Here is a 20,372-nt window from a genome sequence, read left to right as displayed (position 1 = left end):
TGTACTAACTAGCTTCATGTCTATATATTTATCTACATAGTGCTTAACAGGCATAAGATGTTTTGACCTAACCAGTTTTATGTCTATATATGTATCTACATAGTGCTTAACAGGCATCCAACTTTTTATATTGTCTTGATTTATCTCATCGCCTTTATGTTTATCGCTATATATTGTCTTTGATTTTGAAGAGCTCGATGTTAAAACTTAGGATTAAATATTATAAATAAAAATAATGCTGTAAAAACTACCTTATGGAAATGTGATATAAAATATAACAATAAAAACCCAATTCTGAAATACAATATAAAACAGTATCACACAAGAACCTTGATATGTGTCTTTGATAATTAAAAATCAACGAGTTAAACTTATTCAACATAAACGGACTAACCATATAAAGTATATCATAGTAAATTATCTTCTTCGAAACCAGGATGTCGATACATGATGCATCCATGTGACGCTATTTATTCTAAACTCGTTACATTTGAATAAGAGATGCTTAGCTTTTCTGTGGTTTCATTTGATGTATATACAGTAATTTGGAGAAACATAAGCTTAATTCCTTAAGTTTAAAATAAGAATATGAAACAAATAGTTATTGATAAAGATAGGGTTTTAATCAGCTAACAACTAGCGTGCCGGGTATGGAACATTTCAAATATGAATAAATGGTTATAATGTTTGCCGGTTGTATAAAATTGAGAACGGAAATGGGGAATGTGTCAAAGAGACAACAACCCGACCATAGAACAGACAACAGCAGAAGGTCACCAACAGGTCTTCAATGCAGCGAGAAATTCCCGCACCCGGAGGCGTCCTTCAGCTGGCCCCTAAACAAATATATATATACTAGTTCAGTGATAATGAACGCCATACTAAACTCCAAATTGTACACAAGAATCTAAAATTAAAAATAATACAAGACTAACAAAGGCTAGAGGCTCCTGACTTGGGACAGGCGCAAAAATGCATACTTATTTTATCGTTTTAAATTATAAGACAAGGACCGTTTTTCACTGTTTCTATGCGCATACCATTGTATTTCTGTATCCGGTTATGTGCATACCAGTGTAATGCATCTAAGCGATAAATAGTTACATAACTGTTGCAAATTGGTTTTACCTTTGACCATCTCATTATTTTCGTCGTCTTAAATTGTACCTGGACATGTTATAAAACATTAATTTATTTTGTAAAATTAAATTTTGTAACGAAACAAGGATATTCAGAAGGAAACGTGCATAATATAATCATTAAAGTTGATGACTCGCGTATTTGAACATCAATCATGAAAGGACTTATCGTCGTAAAGCAGGATACTTCAGTAAACTTTGTATGCACTTATTTAGTTTCATTGCGTCTCATTCTAGTATAAAAGTTGAAGAAAAACGGCGGAGTGTTTCAAAGTCTCTCATACAGCGACAGATTTTCTTGTAAGTACATTTTCAGTCATATTAGGTGTAGACTTGATTCAGATTTTGTAAGTTTTAATTGATAAGAAAGAAAGTTACGTAGCATATCGAAAGCAAGAGTAGATTTCACGTTCATGCAAAATGTGGAACGTCCCTAGCATGCTTACTTTTCTGTATAATGAACATGAATTAACATACAATAGCTTTAAATATAGTGCAGTTCTTATACATTCTTGGCTTTCAAATATTAGGCTTTGAACGCTCCTGGTAAAGGTAAATCCAAAATGCGCTTCGGACGCATGACATTTATATCGTGAAGATACCTCTGCTGGTGGATTATAATTCCCGAGGGCATCAATTGCTCAATAGTCATGATTTATAACAAACCTTCCTAAATTTTTAAATCATTAGAAACCTAAGGTTTTAACTCCCTCTGGGCAAAGTTGACTTTAGATGGATTTGGCGATTTGTTTTATATCATTTTTGGTCATATAGCTCTTCAACTGTTTCGGTTCTTATACATCCTTGTCTTTCAAATATTCGGCTGTGATCGTTCCTGGTGAAGGTAAATCCAGAAAAGCGCTTCGGACGCATGCAATTTAGAACGTGTTGTTTTCATTGTTCTAATCAATTTCAACTTGCATGCATTTACCTTTAATTAGTATTTATTAACTGGTGCATATGTATCCAAATGATAACACTTTTCTTTCAATAAGAAAGTTTGTTGTAAAAATACGTGATATATTCTAACACAAATCATATAAAATGCAGACCTACTATATACTTATCTCAATGAAATCAATCATTAATTAAAGATAAAAAAAAAACAATTTGCAGAAACATGTTAATCCTTGAAAAATGAACAATCTGAATAAAACACTTCTTATTAACAAAAGTTAGATTTGCTTAACGGAATTGCAAGCGTTGCTTTGGTAGAAAGTACAATTGATTTAGTGATGAGGAACTCACGATATGTATTTGTTGCATTATATCTTGTTCCGCCTGACATCGTATCGAAATTTGACATTACGTTGTTTGAGTCCTATAGTGTTATATGTCCACTTTTGATAAAAATTAAGATAGCTACATATTCGATATCCAGGTGCAATGGTCTATCTCCCTATATTTCTATAATACGAGATTTATTATATTCTACGAGTTTTTGTCAGGAATTTACTCCACACTCCCGTCGAATTATAATATCTGTTTTACAGAGAAAAATAGTTTGAGAGTATTGTATTCTCCAATTTTTTTTTAAAGTATTTTTGCTGTAAAATATTTGTTATTAAAATATCTTAGTAGTAATATGCTTAAATTTTATGCATGGTGTGAACTCAATCTACGCAGGTAGGTTAATGTACTGTAACAAAAAATTGGCACTGAATATCGGTGTTTGAATTGAAATCTAAATCGGACGTCATTTACCAAACTACGCGGAATCTGATCGGCTAGATCGTTTCAAGGTTGATCTTGCACATCACGTCATACTTCGTGATCTCCAGCTGATCGGGCACCTTGTCATGAGTGTCTTATCACGTAAAAACACGTTTAAAAGATGGATATTGCTATTAATTTCAGTTAAGTTTGTTTCAAATTATCATATTCGTTCACTGCCAAAGGCCGTATATTTCATTTCATTGAAGAAAGATAAGACGTCTAGATCAAAATGTACCTTTCTGTAAAAAGGGGTGTTAAATTGTACACTGGGCGTTTTTCTGGCTATTTAAAAAAGGCAAGGACGAACGGCAGTGTTTATAGAAAATGAAAATCGTATGTATAATTTTAGGCAAGTCAAAATTACTTAACTTGTGTTAAAAATAATGTGGGTGTTTATGAAAAAGTGCTGTCAGACTGACATGCCATAGTCATATTACTATGGAGGAAAACACTTCAAATTACTTCAATGAACACGATTATGTTCCATTTTCTCTTTGGTATTTGATTTGTATGATCATATACATATTACAAACACAAAGACGGGGTCAAAGAAAGAAAAAGAGAAAATAGTAAAAAAAAAATGCATGCACATTTGACAAAATTTTAACTGCATCATGGCACAATGTGTGCATATCTGAATGTAGTATATTATCATAAGTAGGAATTTGATATATAAAAATAACAAGCTTTTATAATTATTTAGTATGAAGTGACTATTTTTCAAACACAATATTAATTTCATTCATGTTTTAAAATCTCATATTAACATTTTAATTCATCACTTTTTGTGTTCATACATAGAACAAATTTGATTTATTGATGTATTATACTTTAAAGGCAAGTTATTTTAACTATTTTTATGCAGACGAAGGAAACCATTATTTAATTGGAAATTTCCATTTTCCTAGACCTTTGGGGAACCCCTTCATTACGATCTTTTGGCTGGATAACCATTGGTCAGTTTATACACAATGTATCTTACTACACATTCTTGCTGATCTACAGATCGATATTTTGTACACAAGATTTTTTTTGGGGATTTTATAATTTTTTATTCGTTATTTGGACTTTTGCACAGTTATAATGATTGAATATATTTGAGGAAGGCTCTAGATTATTTTTATTCGTGCATTTGTTCGTGCATAATTCGTTTGAACTGATGAAATATTGATGATGAGTAGGAGCTCTTTCGCCATCTTGAATATATTATGTGTACACGAGCACTGACTTATTTAGAATATAAAATATATAACGCAAACATTATAGGAACATAATGTATCAGTGTATTCCGCAACAAAAGCGTTTACGATTATTTTTATTTATATTTTCTTTAAAAATCGTTTGTGTTTTAACTATAATCATTAACATCGCAGAAACTGTTGAATGTCGGAATTTATACAAGCTTCATCGGAAGTTGCTTCGTTTGTTCGTTCTCATCGTACTACATATTGACATTTTACATGTTTACATGTGGACTTATGGTTTCGAAACTAGTACACAGCTTAATTTCAAATCTCACTCGAGCTTCAACAAACGACATACGTGTTGCAACCCGGATTAATATAGTGTGAGTTGAAATGGGGTGTAGGCACAGCGGACAAATTGCAAAACAATGCAGCACGTGATTAAAATGCCCACTTTATACAGTTTTAGCTCTTGGTGATAATTTTGCAAATATGAAGCAAAGGCGGTTTAAGAGAAACAAGGAGTCCAATCTCCTGGGGGAGCTTCACATATGACAAATGAATGGGCTTTTGTACAAGTAGCAATCCAAACGGTGGTTTACAATGGACTCTATCCCCCTTTTTCAAAATCCTGGATCTGCACCTTGGGTGAAAAAACCTGTGTGATGCAAGCTTAAAACCAGATACATTATCATACTATAGTATTGATTTGATGTGAGTTTTTCAAAGGAATCATAATGTTGTAAATGTTGTTGTTTGTATGGGTACACGACAACTGGTACTGTGGACATCTCGTACTCAACCAACTCGTACTTGTACCAACTTGTACTCCTATCAATCCTACTTTTACACACTCGTTCCTATTTGTGTAGCATTGCTATGTATCATTTAATTAGATAAATTATACAATTTACAATGATTAACGGTAATCGTGTGTTCTATACATGTAATTGATATTATCCAAGACATGTATGAGGGTATGAATTTGATTTACAGAAGAGAGGATGATTTGTTTTGGAAACATTTAAAAATATGGAACAGCTCTTAACCGATCTTTGCTGCAGATGAGATGCACTTATCAGAAGTGAAAATTAGAAATACAAATTTATTATAAAAATCTTCGCCTTGCCATACTGTACATTGTACATGTAAATGTATGTTATAGATTTTAAAATGTAGAGTAATCATTTTGTTTCAACTAGTATACAAGTTATTATGTCTAACGTTTGAATGCCCAGAACATGATTGTGTAATAAAGATAATTATGCAGTTTGCAAATTGTGTCTTATATTTTATATGCACATCATGCATACACTAAGATAAATAAACATTTGTACAATAGACACAAGTATAAGTGACATATTCTTCAGTAACATGTATTTGGTCACAAAAAATAGAAACACCATTTTCAGTTTACATTATTAATAAATGAAAATATAAAATAAAGACCATGTGTTTGGCCTATAACAAGTTTAATTCATATACATGTACAAATGTACCTATTTAAATATTTATAAAGTTCAGGTTTTTGACACAGATTATACTTGTATATACATGTACACTTAAGGAGCATTTGAACCATGCATAGATAAATTTATACCATGTATTTGGTAAAAAGTATTTACAGTTAAAAGATAGCATGTATAAGGGCAACAATAAGCTACAAATTAACCATGTACATGTGCAATGTATTTATGCAATATATTTTGAAGTTAAGAAACATGAAGACATTGTATACAAGTTATGTATATTAGTATATGATCAATACATGTTACATATAGACCATGTATATATGCCACAAGTTCATTTCATAGGCATTTTTAAGCTATAATCAGGCATATAAGTGTAGAGTCAAACCATGTATTTGGCAAAGATCATACATACACATAAAGAATATTTGAAATATCCAAAGATCATGTTGAAAAGTTGTATTTTGTAAAATGGAATTTACAATTAAAAAGTAAATCAATTTGGGTCAAGAATAGATAACAAATTGACCATGTAATTGGTTAATAACATTTGATGTTTACCTTAATACACATTGTACATGTTGTATTAAGACAATGAATATGTGTTTGGTCAATATATATGTTAATTTATACAATGTATTTGGTAAAGAGAATTGAAATTTAGTAATGCATTGTATATAGATCATTTTCTTGGTCAATATCTATGGGTAATAGACTATATATAATTGTGAATCTATTTATAGACCATGTATTTGGTCAATAGATATTACTTATAAGCTGAAATTTTAAACAGACCTCAACTGAAATGTTAAATAAAAAAGTCAAATCTCAGTAAACAATTAGACTAAATAGGGACTTTTTAACAACCTTTCCTTTGTCAAAATAAGTGATTATTTGTGATAAGTATTGATAATGACTAGCACATGTATCAAATGATAGTGATTCGTTAAAATTTCAGGAATCCATTAATTCTATGTAATCAATATTTGTAAATCCTAATAATTCATATATAAGTAATTACGAGTTATATTTTTAGTAATTCAAAGTAATCCAACTTGGTAATTTTTGGTAGATGTATATAATGTTTAAATAATAATTTTAAGTGATTACAAATATTTTTATAAGTAAATATATTCATCAATAATCACTAGTAACATGATAAGTGATTCAAAGTAATAACCAAAGCACATGTTAGTAATTTAGTAAAATTAACCAAGTAAATGTAATTCCAAATATTACTGCACAACCATAGCGATTTGATGAAAACGACAGATAATTGTATCGACTCGTTGAAATTAAATTGAGAATGGAAATGGGGAATATGTCAAAGAGACAACAACCCGACCAAAGAGCAGCCGAAATCCACCAATGGGTCTTCAACGCAGCGAGAAAAGTATATTGAGTGAGGATACAGTTAGAAGTCTATATTTGTTTATAGGTAGACAACACATGTATTGACTGGTATTACAAGGCTTCGATTGTGTTATTTACATAATGATATCCAATATATTCTTTGTTTAAAATCTATGATAAACGGGACGATTTCAATTTCCCAATTATCATTTTCCCATTTCTCAGCAGTAACATACCCTCTGCCCCTTCGTATGGTGTTTACATATCTCAATTGATACATTATTCTCGTGCTTGTTCACACTATAGGACTTCATATACAGGAGTGTGCTCCTTACGCAGAAACTGCTCCAACAAATTTATGAGGAGGACAGATTAAAAATGACACTCCGTAAATTTTACGGACACCATCACCAATTGGTTGATCCATACGATGTGTCTTTGTGAAAACTAACTAAGGACATTTTTTTCAACGTGTTAGATTGTGGTTTGTCATTACGTCGTCTGATCTTTTAATTACCGAACGTGACTTATTCCCGATTGTGACTGTTTTGCTGAGTGTGAAACCGCATTGCTATAAGACGTGTCACGGTACCTTTCTATCCCAAAGTCATGTATTTAATTTTGATGTTATATTTGTTGTTCTCGTCGGATTTTGTCAAATGTCTTAACGTATTTTCTGTTATATTCGTGTGTTATGGTATAGATAATTAATCACCCCCTTCATTTATTAGATTTTAGTTTGGTTCAACGAAATTTATACGATATATTTGGTTTACGGTTTGATTCGGAGGAAACACCGACATAGCTGGATGATACAATTAGTTATCTAATTACTACCACAATTTGATATTAATAAGTTTTGTAATTTTCATTGTTATTAATAAATGTAATGGCAGTATTTCAGATCTGGTCTTGGGTCAATCCTGGTCCTATCTTATTTTTGGGAAATATTTTTACAAATTCATATGTGACGTCACTTTGTGTGTTTTTTTAGAATTTCAAGTGTGACGTCACTTTGTGCGTTGAGGCTTTAGCTAACTCGGCTGTGTATTTTTATATGTTGGATTAAGTTGTTTTATGTAATGTATCCGTTTTTATTCTGTAGTTAGTCCCCACTTTGGTTTTATCATGTATATCTATTATATAGTCATTTTATAAAACATACTGTTTGCAAAATTATAAATTATTCTAAATAATAAGGATGTTCTTGTCCCAGGCAGAAAATCCTGTCCGTGTTAGGCGCAACTTTTTGGAAGTTTTGGTCCTCGGTGCTCTTCAGCTTTGTACTTGTTTTGGCTTTCAACCTTTTTTTATCTGAGCGTCACTGGTTGGTCTTGTGTGGACGAGACGCACGTCTGGCGTATTGAATTTTAAGCCTAGTACCTTCTGCTAGCTATTATTCGTGTGTTTCTTTGTCATATATGTTCTCCCATTTATTTGTATTGTGGTCCTGTCATGTGATGTTGTCGTTTTGGTGTTGTGTTTGACGTTGCCATAAAAGCGGGAGGTTTGGCATGCCACAAAACCAGGTTCAACCCACCATTTTTTTCTTAAAATGTCCTGTACCAAGTCAGGAAAATGGCCATTGTTATATTATAGTTCGTTTCTGTGTGTGTTACATTTTAATGTTGTGTTTTTGTTGTGTCGTTGTTCTCCTCTTATATTTGATGCGTTTCCCTCAGTTTTAGTTTGTAACCCGGATTTGTTTTTATCTCTATCGATTTATTAGTTTCGAACAGCGGTATACTACCGTTGCCTTTATTTAAATCATGTTTACTATCTTTTTCTGTTATGTTCAATATTGATTTTATAGAAATTAGCACTTTTTGGTGCTACGTTTTTATATTAATTAATTAGTACAAAAAAAAAAGCATGGCCTCTATGTACATATCATTGTATATTTCTTATTCCCTTAAGTGAGTTCTATTTTCATGCATCTTAGTGATAAATAGTGAAAAAATAATTGCAGTTGTAAATTTGTTTTACCTTTTAAAATCTCATTATTAATGCAGTTTTACATTGTATCTTGACATTTCACAAACCATTAATTTATTACTAAAATCAAATTGTGTAAACTAACCAGGATATACAGAAGAAAACGTGGAGGTTATAATAAGTGAAATTGATGAATAGTGTATTAGGACATTAACCATGAAAGGAAATATAGCCGTAAAGCATGATACTTGAGTAAACTTTTTTTGGGCGCTATATAATTCTGTTGCGTCATAGTCGTGTATAAAAGGTGGAAATCAGCAGATTATTTCAAAGACTTTCATATACTGACGGTATTTTGTCATATAAGTACATTTGCAGTCATATTAAATGTAGAATTAAATGCATTTTGCACATTTTGAGAGATTAGAAAGGAAGTGACCTTTATATATTGCATATTTTTAAGCAAGACGGTATTCCGCGCGTCATGTAAAATGTGGAATGTCACTAACATTCATTCTTATATTAACTATAACCATTAATTTACATACTATGTGTAAAAAATAAAGAAAAATGTCATTCGTTTTTATAAATTTTAACTTACTTACATGAACCTTCAGTTACTATGCATCACTGACGGCACATGTGTCAAAATGATAACAAATTCCTAACGATAAAATTAGAGCTTCTATATATTTTTACCAATGAAATCAATTGATTAAACAGAAACATTTGAATCCTAAAAACATGAACAATCTGAAAAGAACACTTCAAATTAAATCAAGATAAATTTGCTTAACAGAATTTCGAGTGTTGCTCTAGAAACTACAATAGATTTGGAGATGAGGTACTCACGACTTTTACTTGTTGGATAACAGCGTAGGACCCCTTCACAGCAATCTAAATTTGACAAAATGAGATTTAGTGTGATTTTATCAGGGATCTGCGTACCCTTCAGGAGCACCGGAGATCACTTCCAGTTTTGAATGGGGTTCGTGTTGCTTAGCCTTTAGTTTTCAATGTTGCGTTTGTATACTGGAGTTTGTATTTTCGTCGTTGTCCGTTTGTTTGCATTGGCATTGTCAGTTTCTTTTTAACTGATGAGTTTAACCTCCATTTGGTATTTTTCGCCTCACTTTGAAATTTACCAGAAATCTTAAAACAAAAAAATATGGACACGATTAGAAGAATTCAAAATAAACTTCTAACGAAAATGGAAAAAGTTTAATTAAGACGTTAGGTAATTAGGCACGAAACACCGCGATTCCGTTTCAGAAACCACACGAAAGACAAAGAAAGATAAATTATATGTATATGAATAAGTTGCTGTATTCTTTACAGTTGTTTGCAATTGTTATCTTGATAAAACAAAATGTGCCTTTGGATCCTAATGGCGAACTATCAAGAAAAATATACAAAAAATGTGTGTATTTATTGTAGAAACCAAAAAGAAGAATGCAGGTTTATGTTTGTTTAGTCGTCTGTCTGTTGTTAGTGTCAGATGGAGGTAAGAAAACGTAAGATCCTCTTTTAAATTGAACGGTTGATTGTTATTTGTAAATAAACTTTTTTTTCTTCCGAAGGAAGATCCTTCTATACACATTGATACAGTAACAAAGCAAATGGTTGCATATGAATAGCTAGTGAACGTCTTTTACAATTTTTGTTTTGACACTTTAATATTTGTTTTTTGTTGTCCCTGTTGAACGCTCAAAAGGTAAATATCAACTGTTTCTCTGACATTTAAGCCAACATGTTAAATTTGTAGTTGTTGTTAGCTTTGTCGAATTCAAATCAAATTAATTTTCCATATGGCGATAATGGGTGATACGTGAGACAGCAAACAAAACTAAACCATAGAACCATTTATACATGCTGTGATCAGTATGTTAATGTTTTGTCTGTTAAATATAATATAAATGTCATTAAGAAACAGCCCAATTTAAAGCAAAACAGTTTTTGTAGAACTTTTTCTTGTATCTTATTCTATGTACCCTTTGCAAGTCCACTAATAACGATTACAATGGGGAGTGATAGATATAAAAAATGACAAGTTTAACAGTACCAAATTTCCATGTGTCAGTCCCTTGTCAGGAGCTTTGCAGTATTTTCCTATTTAGATTTGATTTTGTTATACGAAATATACAGTGATGCAGGTAGTTTCCGTTGAATTTATCACAACTTTTAAAAATAGTTAGAGGTTCACATATAATCAAAGCATATATCTACTGTTGATGACTCTAGAGGTCATTTACCCTCTTATGTCATTGGGAAGATGTACTATTGATGTATAGTCAACATCTCCTTCTACATTCATATTACTCTCGTTGTAATTTGTTTTTCTTTTAAGGAAAGGATGGGTTAAATGTGAGGGGAATGTGAATGAGTGGATGAATGGAATGGGGGATCGTCCTCCCTAACTTTCCCACCAAAATTATAATAAGAGTAGTACATTACACAACATAATACTTTCTTTAGAATAGATCACGGTAGTGAATTAGCTTTTATAATTTATCATTAGTTGGTTTCTGAATTATCAGAAATTTCCTTTGGCCTTTTAACAAACCTTTGACCTTAATTGGTACGATAGCAAACACCAATTCTGAGATATAGTGAAAAGTAATTCTTTTTATAAAAGAACAAACATAAATATGAGACAACCTAGATGAGGAATCTTCGTAAATTAGATAAACAACTACATATAACAAACGTTTTCTCTTTAAATTAATTTTACATATAAATTCTACCACTGTATCGAGTGTGATACGATATTTATTCACTCGAGACAGTTACATTTTCAAATTAAAACGCGAAGCTCGCCGAGCGTTTTAAATGTTTAAAATTTAACTGTCGAGATTGGATAAATATCGTATTGCACAAGATTTGGTGGTGGAATCTGTTTCTCTAATAATTTTTAACCTATATGCAGACAAACTCAATCCTTCTTTTTGAATGATCTGTAAAAAGATGTGTTCTATCTATGTGACGTCGCCAGGAATGGGCGCCTTTTTTCATGACGTCACAATAGAAAATTCAGAGGAAAGCAAGAAATTTGACGTCATAATCGAATTTTGACTAATGAAGAACTAAGATCAAACGAATCACACGTTAATTAAAAAAAAAATAATCAACAGGTCAGGAAAAGGATAAATCGTGTAAGAATTAGAGAAAACTGTATAGATGTGTTAGTGTGTGTGTGTGAATGAATGAGAGGGGACTACATATATGATTTTGGTTTCGGAACCACCTGATGTATATAGTGTCTTTTTAATTTTAAATCAATGTGTCGTTAATGGAACGATTTATAACATACTTTTTTGCTATAATGCATCATTGATAAATTTAGAAAATTGAAGAAACTAAGGTTCGAACTTACGTAGGAAAAGTTGAACTTCGATGGATTTGGTCATTTGTTTCAGATCCCGTTCCTTTTTATAACTCTTTAAAGGAATTTCAGTAATTGTTTTTTACATAATTAGCTTGTATCAACTAGAATAGCAAAAATACCGAACTCCAAAAAAAATTCAAAGCGGAAAGTCCCTTATCAAATAGCAAATAAAACGATCAAACACATCAAACGAATGGAAAACAACTGTCATATTCCTGACTTGGTACGGGCATTTCCTTATGTAGGAAATTGTGGAGTAAACCTGGATTTATAGCTAACTAAACCTGTATCAAACCTAGTATGTTTTTCGGTTTGATCGTTCCTGAGAGATTTATTTCAAAAACACTTTGACCGGACCAAATTTATAAATTGTAATTTTTAATTTACAAAATGAAATATCCTCTCAATGACAGTTTTTTTTCTTAACAATATCACAACGGAGGAATATCTATTCAGCAACGACATTTTCTTGATGTATGACAAACACTTATAACTTTGTTACGTCATTAAATACAACATTACTATATTTCTAGTCAACATGGCAGAAGAAGACATGCTGGAAGATAATTTTCTGAATCACGCGTAAGTTAAATCGTATGGTTTGATTATTCGAGATGATTGAGTCTGACAGAGTTAGAGTGTTTTATATTATCTATTATAAATCATTTAAGAGCAAAGGGCATGTCCCTTGAAAAAATCTGCATGATATTTTTCTTAACATCAGAAAGGGCGCGACCAATCAAACACCTTAGATGAAAATTAATTCAGACGGAAAGAACCGAAAATGCTACATCAGAATATTTTGTACCGTAACATGAATTCCACAACTGCAGATATAACAATAATTGACAATTTTGCATAGCACTGTTGACAAAAAAATGTAAAAAAGCGATGAGATGGTAAGAGACCATACAAACAAAATAATAAGAATACCGACATATACCAAAAATCTGCACAAGAGCAAAACGAGCCCTACTAAAACATGAGATAAACTCATGTGATTTGGATGGGTTGGGAGTTTATAGTTTGATAGGCACCCGTCGTGTGGCTATTTGCAATTAAAAGTCATTTGGTAAGAAAAATGTGGATTTATAAAAGTTTATTTTTTTAAATGAAGTGTATGTACATGTTAAAGGCAACCGAAAGGCCTCTATCAATAAGAAAAAACTCATACCGTATAGTCGGCTATAAAAGGCCCCGAAATGAAAAAATAAACAATTCAATTGGGAAAACTTACGGCCTAATTGATAACAAAACAAGTTACGAAAATCCAAAATGACAGACATGCACCAACGACAACCACTGAACTACAGGCTCCTGACTTGGGACAGACACATAACGAATGTAAACGTTTATATTTATTTGATTTAAAAAGTAGACATTGTTATGAGTAATTGTATATTACGCGTTACTGTAACAAAACATGCAATATATATTCATACCTCAATATATATATATATGCACGAATATACACTGATTTCACTAATACATGATTGATCAAATGTATTCATTCTAGCTAATGTTTCGTTTTAGTCTAAGACTTGTAAAAAGACATACGCCTATAGATCTACCACTTCGTCGTTGCTGTGGGTGTGGTATGCATGTGGAATGCAATAACTATTGAATTCAGCTATTCATTATTTACCGGTCCTAGCAATCCTAACAGAAACAGGGAAACATTGTCAATTTAAACATGTTAAATATAGGACTATCATAATATGAATATCAGTTAAAATGTGATATCTGAAGCTTTTTTTTATTTTATTTGAATGCGATACACTGATATTCAGTTTTCGAAATGGGTCAAGGTATTTTCAAGTTGAAGGTAGTTAACAAATAACCTAGACACACAGTAGATACATGTAGTAGACCGATAAGTATCTTATGTTTATGCTTTTTGGTTTCAAGTCCAAAAAAGTCGTAAATCCGGTTCAAGACACTGAAACAAGGAATTCAACAGATGGATATATAAATTGTCATACACTGCTCTTTTAATATCCAAAAACTGATCGAAAGTTATCAAAGTATTCATAGTGAACTGTCGTAGTAGGTAAAGTAACTCTAGAAAATGTTACTTGGATATCGACAGGTAGATTGCATGATAATACTGCTACAGTACTAGCAACCTTAGGTGTTACTATTTTAGAGTTCATTCAGCAGTCATCGATCATTTACCGATCGGTCAAGTTCGTGTCAAACTCACATAAATAATCTCATATATTCATCCTATTTTATGAACAACCACATCCTGATGTAGAAAAAGTACTAAAAACAAATGACGGTGTATTCTATTGATTTAAATAAAAAAATATTGATTTCTTATTCAACACAAACAAAAATATAAGCATGTTAATCATAACATTGTTCACAATATAACTTAAGAGGCATTTAATATAACTGATTGAAAACAAAAGAGCATATTTGATTTTATAAAACGAAGAAATATTGGCTTTTTTAAACAATGCAAACAAAATATTTGTAACTTATTTCATACATTTATTCATTTATATGTTTCGGAATTTAATGTGACGTCCATTTTCGCTGAACTAGTACATATTTTTGTTCAGGGGTCAGCTGAAGCCCGCCTCCGGGCGCTGGATTTGCTTGCTGTGTTAAAGACTCTTTGGTGGCTTTGGGCTGTTTTTTGCTCTTCGTTCGGGTTGTTGTCTCTTTGACACATTCCCCGTTTCAATTCTCTATTTTATTTATTATATTTTTTTAGCAAATAAATCTATCCTGATGTACAAAAGTACTAAAAACTAATGACGGTGTATTATTTTGATTTTTATTAGATAAAGAAATATTGCATTTGTATTCAACACAAACAAAAGTTTAAGCATGTTTATCCACATAAGAAATAACTTATCCAGAGGCATTTAAAATGACTGAGTGCAAATAACAGTGCATTATTTTTATAAAAAGAAGAAATATTGGAATGTTCAAACTATGCAAACAAAATTCTAGTACCTTTTCACTGATATTCATGATATGTTATGAAAAACAACTCATCCAGATGTACAAAAAAGTACCATATGACTGTAGATGATTTCTGTTAAAACGAAGAAATAAAAACACATTTCGTAAGCACAAACAAAAGTTTACGTTTCTTTATTCAAACTATTCTTATATTATTAACATTCAATACAAAATTACCAATACTAATTAAAATTTAGAAAAATCAATAACGAAACATTCACATAATGCGTTACCATTTATATACATATATATATTCATAAACATTCAACATTTTATCGACTGAAGAAAATGAAGCTGTGCGGTTGCTTAAAAGCAGAGACGACATCATAATAAAACCAGCAGATAAAGACAGCGCTGATTACATTCAAGAGGCAGAACGTCAACTCTCTGATGAGATATTTTATAAGAAACTATACTCTGACCAAACTCCTCAATTCAACAAAAAGGTTACCACAAACTTGAAAATCATGTGTGAACAGGATCATATTAATGAAGACACATTTGAATATCTAAAGCCTGAAAATTCAAAGCATGGACGTTTCTATATTCCGCCCAAAATACACAAAGTCAATAATCCAGGTAGACCAATTGTTTTTGACAATGACCACCCTACAGAGAAAATATCACAAAATATTGACTTCCATTTAAGACCACATGTAAAAAATATACCATCATACATACAAGATAAAACACACTATCTTAAGAAAATGGAATCCTTGAACCCTCTCCCACCTAACACGATCTTTGTCTCGCTTGATGTTACCTCTCTCTATACTAACATCCCCCATGACGATGGTATTGAAGCCTGTAGGAAAGTCTGGAACTCTCGCAACACCTTCCATCCACCAACTAAATGTCTAGTCCATCTAACTTTGGTATTGAAATGCAATAATTTCACATTAAATGGTGAACACTTTCTACAAGTTAATAGAACAGCAATGGGAACAAAGATGGCCCCGTCTTATGGCAATATTTTTATGGGGAAATTAGAACATCAAATTCTCAATTCTTCTCTTTATCAATCTCTCTCTTGGTTCCAATTCATCGACGATATTGACATGAAGCGGGATAATACTGAACAAGAACTCAATGTGTTCATTCAACATCCAAACGATGTTCATCCCTCAATAAAATTCACTAATGAAATCTCTGACTCTAAGATCACATTTCTTGACACTACTACTTAAATGAAGGATGGAATCATATTTACAGATCTGTATTGCAAGCTGACAGACACACATCAATAATTTTCTCCTTTAAGTTGTCATCCTACACATTGCACCAAGAGCATTTCCTACAGCCAGGCCATACGAATAAAACGGATTTGCTCCACCAATGATACTGCAAAAAGGCGACTACAAGAACTTCGCGGTCACCTAAAAATATCTGGGCTACAAAAGAAAATACATTGATAAAAGTTTTTCTCGTGCTAACAACATCAGCCGAGATGAACTTTTACAATATTAAGACATAAAGGTTAACAAAAGAGTGCCGTTTGTGCTGACTTACCGTCCCAAATTTGACAAGTTATCACACCTAATCCGCGAAAATTGGAAAGAAATCGAAAAACATCCTAAACTATCTAAGATCTTTTCCGAGCCACCTGTACTGGCTTTCTGTAGGCCCAAAAGCCTTAAAGACTTGCTGGTGAGAGCCGATTTATCCTCTAAAGCAGGCTCTTCGTCTGTGGGTTCTTGCAATGGATGCGGAAACAAACAATGTCTGACTTGCAAACAAATACTGAATACCCAGACTTTTAACAGTCACTCCACTGGTACGGAATTTACCATATTTTGCAATTTTAATTGCAAGACTACAAATGCTGTGTATCTTCTACAGTGTAAATGTGGTAAACAGTATGTTGTCGAGTCAGAACTGCCATTTCACAAACGAATGAACGGCCATCGTAGCAACTATGAATGCAAGCCAGACATTCCTCTCAGTCGACATTTGAGATCCCCTGGCCACACTAAGGCAGATCTCAATCGGCTGACCATTACAATCATAGACCACAACATTGTTTGGTCAAGGGAGGATAGACTCACTCGGGAAAGATTTTGGATAAGAAAATTAAAAACTTTGGCACCAAATGGGATCAATGAAAAGGTGTAGTTTTAATTTGCGCAGTGCTTTTCATGTCGGTTATAAAATATATTACTACGTAGGCTCTGTTGCTATTCCTTTACCTTTTCAACTCTAAAATTCATTGAATTATACCAGTTTAAATCGCAGGTTACTATTCATTTGGGATGTACAAGTACGCAGCCACGGTCAATTACTTAACCTTTGTCAAAATTATTATTATTATTATTTTTTTTTAATCATCAAACTGCTATTTATTTGGGATGTTTAAATACGCAGCCTCTGTTGTAATAACTTTACCGTCGTCAAATTTGAAATATTATACCAGCTCAAATCGGTCAGTGCTGTTCATTGGGAATATATTTGTACGCAGTCTTTGTTGTTATATCTTAACTGTCATCACATTTGAAATTTAAGAAATGTACCAGTTCATATCGCGCATTACTATTTTTATTAGAAACATATATATGCAGCATCTGTTGTAAATACCTATATAATCTACGTCATTTTCTAATTTTAGAATTGTTCAAGCGTTGTTGTGTTCGGTTTTAATTGTATAAATTTCAAGATTGTTATAGTTAAATCAGAATAGATTGACATTATTCATTTTACATGATAATCATACTGATGAAGGATATCTGTTATCCGAAATATGTATAGATACTTACATTTATTGTTTCCTTTTTTAAAAATTGGTTTTGTTTTGTACACTTTTTAGGCGGTTATATATTTATATATATATTCTTTCCATGTCATTGTGACCCAGTTGAATACAAAGTATCGAGTTAAGGTGTCTTCGTCAAAGTCCACATTTATCGCATGTTCATACTACGGAGTTCGTTTCACATAGACATTGTAATTATATATGTATCCGTCAGATCCGTGCATATAATTAATTGACTGATAGATGGCTGACAAATAGAATCCGTCAGATAAGTTAAACAAGCTTCATTGTACATGTTGTATCGATCACCGATCATGTACAGATTAATCAAGTTTGTGTCACCAATCATTCACCAAGCAGTCAAGTTCATATTAAACAATAACGCCTAAAGTGGCAAGTACTGTATAAACCCTAGTTAAAAGGTATACGACAGTCAGACAGCAACAAAGACAACAACAAAAAATATCGTTTATCACTATACGGCTTTAAACAGTGCCAACCATCATATGATGGCCTTGTGATTTAACAAATACGGCAATAACCCTCTGACTTGCATCATCATTGTATAGTCACATGTGTACACCACTAATGCAGTTCCAAGTAGCACTATTAGAGTACTCTTATCCAGTCTCTTTTTAATTTCTTGTATATATTTACATTATATTCTGATGTCTAATCTTAAGGTTTCACAAATTACAAGGTTTTTTTTAGAACATAATACGTTTAAATTTTATGATGAACAAGTGTTTTTTGTTTATACTAGTGAATAATATCAATGCGGATTTCATCATGCTTGATTCCAATCAGCACAGAAGCCAAATAAAATATCGAAGGTGAAGAGCATCGAAAACCACAGAACTGCAAAAACTATTCAAACACTGGCTATGGCTAAACATGCCTTTGGTAAAAAAGATTGGTAAACGATTGATATCATTATTTCGAAGTTAAAATATTGTGATGATGTATATTTAACCGGCGTTGCCAATCATATTCGTTTTTCCCAAAAAAAATATACTCCATAAAATTTCAATCAAAACCATTACAATTTTGCAATAATATCATTTTTCTTAAATTTCTGTACACTCTAAACTACTACTCTTCATGTTAAAATGAAATTATCATAAAATCTTCTCATTCAACATAGTAGTAGATACAAGTTGTGTTTCAGTTTACGCAAAATCTACCTTTGTAAAAAACCACCTTATTCCATCATCGAATACACCGTAAACCGTTTTTTTTTCGCGTGTCTTTAATTTTCGCTTTGTTTGCGGTAGCTAAAGAAACGCGAAAATCTGACCCCGCGTAAATTTACCTGCCTATTTTAAGATTTATAGTTGTTTGAAAGTTTCAAACATTTTCCCATTCAGCGAAAATAATACACTGAAAATTTAACCTGTCCATTTTGTCATCAAATCGCGAAATAAAAGCCGACGCGAAAAAAACCCGATATATGGTATTATCAAAATGCTGCTTTTTTTGTACTGTACTCATTCTAAACTTAATTAATACATACTATATCGCGGTTTGAAGTTGATATAAGCTTAGCTCGATGACTTCAAGCAAGGATTAAGACAAAAGTCACAATGTCATTCAATACTAACTTCCATTTTCGCAGCTTTACTAGACCCTCTTCCTAGTCGTGCTGCGATTGAAACCTATTTAGATACGTTAACAGTAAATGGACTTTCTTTACTATGTTCTCCTGACGCAAAAACTGAACCAATAAGTTTACAGTAAGAATAACTAAAATAAAGACTTCGAAATTGTTATGGTCACCATGAGGAATAAGTTTACTTCTACGAGGTGACTGTGTCTCAACTCACAAGAGGCATGTTATCAAGGCAGTTCATGTAATCCTCTCAAGGTGATGCTATCGCAAGTTTGTTATTGTAAATGCATTCAGTGCCAGGTTGATTCAATATGTGTTTAGCTGTTTAGTGCCTTCGGCTTTTGAAAAGGACAGGGCATTCTTGTTTTTCTCAGAAAGCACTCTTAGTGCGATTGAAGACACTTTAAAAGCGCCCTAAGTGTGGAGGAGTACAATTTTTGGGCACCTTTATAGAACTACAAAGGCACTGTTATGGATAAGAATTTAATGAACATATACACCATTTCTTTTTATATTAATTGTTACAAAAGAATTATGTAGATATAATAAGATGTGGTATGAGTGCGAATGAGACAACTTTTCATCAAAGTCAAAATTTATAAAAGTGAACCAGTATAAGTCAAAGTACGGTCTTCAACACGGAGCCTTGACTCACACCGAACAGCAAGCTATAAAGGGCTCCCAAAATTACCTGTGTAAAACCATTCAAACGGGAAAACCAACGGTCTAATCTATATGAAAAACGAGAAACGAGAAACACTTATGAACCACATAAACATACGACAACTACTGAACATCAGATTCCTGACTTAGGACAGAGGCAAATATTGCAGCGGGTTTAAACGTTTTAATGGTACCAA

General features: G+C 32.2%; 1 long non-coding RNA gene across 1 annotated transcript; it reads left to right on the top strand.

Annotated features, from left to right (window-relative positions):
* The first annotated feature begins 1,221 nt into the window (after positions 1-1,221).
* LOC127706162 (uncharacterized) lies at positions 1,222-13,929 on the top strand. Its single transcript, XR_007984269.1, has 4 exons — positions 1,222-1,439; positions 10,234-10,300; positions 12,715-12,763; positions 13,715-13,929. It is a non-coding gene; the product is annotated as an uncharacterized LOC127706162 (long non-coding RNA).
* The last annotated feature ends 6,443 nt before the right edge of the window (positions 13,930-20,372 follow it).

Source organism: Mytilus californianus, unplaced genomic scaffold (genome assembly GCF_021869535.1).
Source record: "Mytilus californianus isolate M0D057914Y unplaced genomic scaffold, xbMytCali1.0.p SCAF_6, whole genome shotgun sequence".
NCBI lineage: Eukaryota > Metazoa > Mollusca > Bivalvia > Mytilida > Mytilidae > Mytilus > Mytilus californianus.
Note: the sequence above shows the minus strand (reverse complement) of the source record. Positions and strands in the feature narration are given on the sequence as shown.